Source organism: Rhea americana, unplaced genomic scaffold (assembly GCF_003343005.1).
Source record: "Rhea americana isolate MKP2758 unplaced genomic scaffold, rheAme1 scaffold_93, whole genome shotgun sequence".
NCBI classification, from domain to species: domain Eukaryota; kingdom Metazoa; phylum Chordata; class Aves; order Rheiformes; family Rheidae; genus Rhea; species Rhea americana.
This window is the reverse complement of record NW_028187122.1, coordinates 655,133-660,190: the sequence shown is the minus strand read 5'-3', so window position 1 is coordinate 660,190 and position 5,058 is coordinate 655,133. Positions and strand designations below refer to the sequence as shown.

Here is a 5,058-nt window from a genome sequence, read left to right as displayed (position 1 = left end):
CCTTTGAATCTCAGCATTGATTTCCTCCTCCTGTAAGACCTGCCAGAGTCAAGAAACGACACGCACGTGGCCCACCTGCACCGGGTCCTGCCAACAGGTACCATCTGGAGCCTTTGCTCTGCTGCCGCCTCCCCAAACCTCTTTCTTGTCCCTTGCCCTGGCCACCACCTCACATCCCGGCTTCCTTTCCTACTCAACTCCTCCAGAGCAGCAGAGGTGTCAAGGACGCCCCCCTCGCAGTCTTAAGTTGCTGCTCGTGCCTCGGCATCAGCCGCAATGGCACACCCCAGGGCCAAGGCTCACGCAAGACAGCCAAGCGAGTGGACCAAAGCCCAGCAGGCATCCTCTCTCCCACCCTYAGCTGTCTTCCTTCTGGGGCGGAAGGAGGGAAGGATCCCGTCCTAGAGCACTGCACCTCCCTCCTCTCAGTCACGTCCCCTTCCTACGGAACCACCCCAGTTCCCAAATCCAGTAAACCGCTGCTTCTCCAAGCYTACCAGTAGCCCCTGCAGCAGCCCCATGCTGGGCAGCTTTCTTCCAAGCTCTGGCGGAGGYTGGCTGGGGAGGTCCAGGATCCTGAGCAAGTCTTCTAGGGGTTGGAGGCGCCACGGCCCCATTCAGAGATACCCTCGGGCTCCCCAGGGAGAAACAGGGTGCAAGGACGTACACCCCGAGAACAGTGCGGCCAGGCTGGCTGGTCTGCCAGGACCAAGGCTCAAGGCTCCAGGCCTCTAAAGGTTCCACGGGTCCCACGAAGGAGAACCTGCGGGCAACCTCCTGCTTCCAGAGGCGTCCAGCACAGCAYGCTGACCGCCAGGCACCAGTGCCGCAAGCCCTCAGCCCTGGCTGCGCGGAGGTTAAGATGCTCTCGGCACAGAAGCGCCCTCCAACTGTCTCAAAAAGCACGAGCCTCGCAAAACACAGCAGGAGAGCAGGGAGCTGAGCCCTGCTTACAGGGAGGGTGCTCAGCTCAAGGTAACAAGCAAACTCGAGGATGCCTGGCATGCTCGTGCAYRACCCGGGTGCTGATTACAGGGAGGCCCCTGCGCCCACAGTGTGCCTTTGCTCCCCAGCCTCTTGCTTCCTTCCTCTTGGCTCTCTTGCTCCTAAGGTGCTCCTGCAACTGAGAGCAGAACAAAACACAAAGGGSGTTTAGGATCGCTAGGAGCAAACGCAAAGTCCCAAACACCAGCCCCGCTCAAAGGCCCCAAGACGCAGCTTACTCTCAGGGCAGTGCAGGCACCCAGTGCTGGGCCATCACCTTCCAAGTGTGGGGTAGCTGGCTGCTCAAGTGCAGAAGCTTTGGCACAACGTTCAATGTTGACTCAAGACCAAGATTTTCCTGCTTCATTGGTATTTTTTTTTTCTGAATTGCTGATGTTCAAGCCTGCTGCAATCCACTCCTGTGGGACCTGGTAACAGCACAGCTCTGCACAGCCCTCCTCAGCCAGGTAGGCAGCGCGAAAAGGCCTGAAGTAGGCAGGCAGCTGGGTCCTCAATCTTGGGGTCACTTGCAAAAAAACCCACCTCTGATGAGCTTTACACACCAACACAATTGCACYGCACACACAAAGTCAACTTTGCCCTCTACGCTGCACCTCACAGGTACCGACCAACTGCTCAGAACCTWCCTACAACCTGCCCAGATTTCATCCAGTCACACTAAACTGCTCTCCTACTTCACACACTGCATCTCGTAGACAAGCCTGCACAAAATAAGCCACTCTTCCTGCAASAGTAGTCCGACAAACCCCTGCACGAAAAACTCCACAATAACAATCCAGCATCAGCCAACTCCTGAATGAAACCTCTCATGTTCTCCCTCACAGTCCACCCTACACAGACTGCCAACACTGCCACCTGCGTCCTCACCACAGCCAAAACACTCCAGTAGTCACAAAGTTAACACTGCATGTGTAGTGCAATGCTGTTGGCATGAATTCAAGCAGAGGTGGGTRTGAAAATTGCAAAGTGTATGCCCTACAGATAGATGGGACACTCTACTGGGAAACGCGTGTTCTCCCTGGGAGAAGCGTGCAGGCAGCAGCTTTCTGAACACCCAGAGAACTGTTCTTGAAGACTCTGACGCTGAGAGTAGTCAGAGGTATCTGTAATGCAGGGCAGGATCTTCTTGTCCACTTGCTTCTGCATCTGGATCAGGTGCTGCAAGTGAGAGGAGAAACAGAAAGAGTGARACCACAGCCACATTATTTGACAACTCTAACCTGGGAAAAAGTCAGCAAGTTGCCAAGGAAAAGAACCAGGGAAAGCTTCATCTTGCCAGCTCATTCTTTTCCACCTTACCAGAACATGGTGCCTCCCACTGCCTGGCTAAGCAGGAACCTTGAGGCTTAGATGCAGAATTCCTTGTGTTATGAAGCATGAAGTCAAAGATGGCACCATCAAGTGCCTTTCCTTTTTTTTTCTTCCAGTCTTTTGTCTCACTCCTCTAATAATTTCCTGCTTTTTCCTTTCTTTTTCTGAGGTGCTGTAAAGACAAAAAAAACAGAAATTGTATAGAAGGATTGTAAATCTTGGACTAACAATTAGCTATGAGATATGGCTACTACTTCTACAAAAATCCACGTGCTTCCTCTGGCAATCTTCTTGACCAAACTGTGGCGCGGACCCCCCTGATATATCTAGCATTCTCCACACAAACCTCTCTGCGCCTCCTCTCCCAGTACCTTGGGGATCTTTCCTAATCAAAACTGAAACGCATGAACACAGGTGCTGCAGCCTCTGAGGTAACTCAGCATTTCTCACCAAACTTCAGTCCAAGGGACTTCAGGGATTCTGCTTGGTCCTTTCGCCCAGGTATCTCAGGGTTTCCCTCACACCTGCCGGCGCCGTCCCCTCACCCAGGACCTCAGCGTTTCCCTCAGCTTGTTGCCGCCATCCTCTCTGTGAGGTACCTCAGGGTTTCCCTCATGGCCGCCGGTGCTGTCCCCTCGTGGAGGTACCTCAGCATTTCCCTCACACCCACCTGTGCCATTCCCTTGTCCAGGTGCCTCAGCGTTTCCCTCAAGGCCGCCGCCACCATCCCCTTGCCCAGGTAGCTCAGGGTTTCCCTCACACCTGCCGGTGCTGTCCCCTCGCGGAGGTGCCTCAGGGTTTCCCTCATGCCCGTTCACGCTGTCCCGTCGCCCAGGTACCCCAGGGTTCCCCTCACGCCTGCTGGCACTGTCCCCTTGCCCAGGTACCTCAGAGTTGCCCTCACGCCACCGGCGCTGTCCCCTCACCGAGGTACCTCAGCATTTTCTTCATACCTGCTGGCGCCATCACCTAACCCAAGTACCTCAGGGTTTCCCTCACACCCGTTGGCGCCTTCCCCTCCCCCAGGTGCCTCAGGGCTTCCCTCATGCCACCAGCACTCTCCCCTCGCCCAGGTAACTCAGCATTTTCCTCAGTGCCACCACGGCCATCCCCTTGCCGAGGTACTTCAGCGATTTCCTCACGCCCGCCGGCAATGTCCCCTCACGGAGGTAGCTCAACATTTCCCTCGTGGCCGTTGCTGCCGTCCTCTCCATGATGTACCTCAGCATTTCCCTCACACCCGCTGCAGCCTTTGCCTCGCCCAGGTGCCTCAGCGTTTCCCTCACACCCGCCACCGCCGTCCCCTCACCCAGGTACCTCAGGGTTTCCCTCATGCCTGCCGGCATCGTCCTCTTTCCGAGGTACCTCAGGGCTTCCCTCACACCACCAGCGCCGTCCCCTTGCTGAGGTACCTCAAGGTTTCCCTCATGCCCGTTCACGCTGTCCCATCACCCAGGTACCTCAGCATTTCCCTCACACCTGCTGGCACTGTCCCCTTTCCGAGGTACCTCAGGGCTTCCCTCACACCACCGGCGCTGTCCCCTCACCAAGGTACCTCAGCATTTCCCTCATACCTGCTGGCGCTGTCCATTCGCCCAGGTACCTCAGGGCTTCCCTCATGCCCGTTGGCGCCTTCCCCTCGTCCAGGTACCTCAGCATTTCCTCACACCACCGGCGCTCTCCCCTCACCAAGGTACCGCAGGGTTTCCCTTAAGGCCGCCACAATCGCCTCGCGGAGGTACCTCAGCATTTCCTGCACACCCATTGGTGCCATCCTCTCCGTGAGGTACCTCAGGGTTTCCCTCATGCCCACTGCCGCCATCCCCTCCCCCAGGTATCTCAACATTTCCCTCATGCACGTTGGTGCCGTCCCCTCACCCAAGTAGCTCAGGGTTTCCCTCAAGGCCGCCACCACCACTGTCCCCTCGCCAAGCTACCTCAGTGATTTCCTCACGCCCGCCGGCAATGTCCCCTCGCGGAGGTACCTCAACATTTCCCTCATGCCCATTGCTGCTGTCCTCTCCATGAGGTACCTCAGCGTTTCCCTCACACCCGCCGCCACCGTCCCCTCACAGAGGTACCTCAGGGTTTCCCTCACGCCCGTTGCTGCCATCCTCTCCATGAGGTACCTCAGGGTTTCCCTCACACCTGCTGGCGCCATCCCCTCGCCCAGGTACCTCAGCATTTCCCTCACACCCGGTGGCGCCGTCCCCCCACCGAGGTACCTCAGGGTTTCCCTCATGCCCGACGGCGCTGTCCCATCTGTGAGGTACCTCAGGGTTTTTCTCACACCTGCTGGCACGTCCTCCCCTCGCCCAGGTACCTCAGCGTTTCCCTCACGCCTGCCTGCGCCGTCCCCTCGCCGAGGTACCTCAGCGTTTCCATCACACTGCCAGCACCGTCCCCTCGCCGAGGTACCTCAGCGTTTCCCTCACGCCCATTAGTGCCATCGCCTCGCTGAGGTACCTCAGCGCTTCCCTCACGCCCATTGGCACCACCATCCCACCCGTGAGGTACCTCAGTGTTTCCCTCACTCCTGTCACCACTGTCCCCTTTCCAAGGTACCTCAGCGCTTCCCTCAAGCCCGTTGCCGCTATCCACTCCGTGAGGTACCTCAGGGTTTCCTTCACACCTGCTGGCACCATCCCCTTTCTGAGGTACCTCAGCGCTTCCTTCACGCCCATTGGCGCCGTCCCCTCACCCAGGTACCTCAGCGCTTCCCTCACGCCCATTGGCGCCGTC

General features: G+C 57.6%; 1 long non-coding RNA gene across 1 annotated transcript; it reads right to left on the bottom strand.

Annotated features, from left to right (window-relative positions):
- Positions 1-6: 6 nt before the first annotated feature.
- On the bottom strand, positions 7-2,158 carry LOC146584408 (uncharacterized). Its single transcript, XR_014898202.1, has 3 exons — positions 1,224-2,158; positions 498-1,123; positions 7-39 (listed from the first exon to the last, which is right to left on the bottom strand). It is a non-coding gene; the product is annotated as an uncharacterized LOC146584408 (long non-coding RNA).
- Between the last annotated feature and the right edge of the window lie 2,900 nt (positions 2,159-5,058).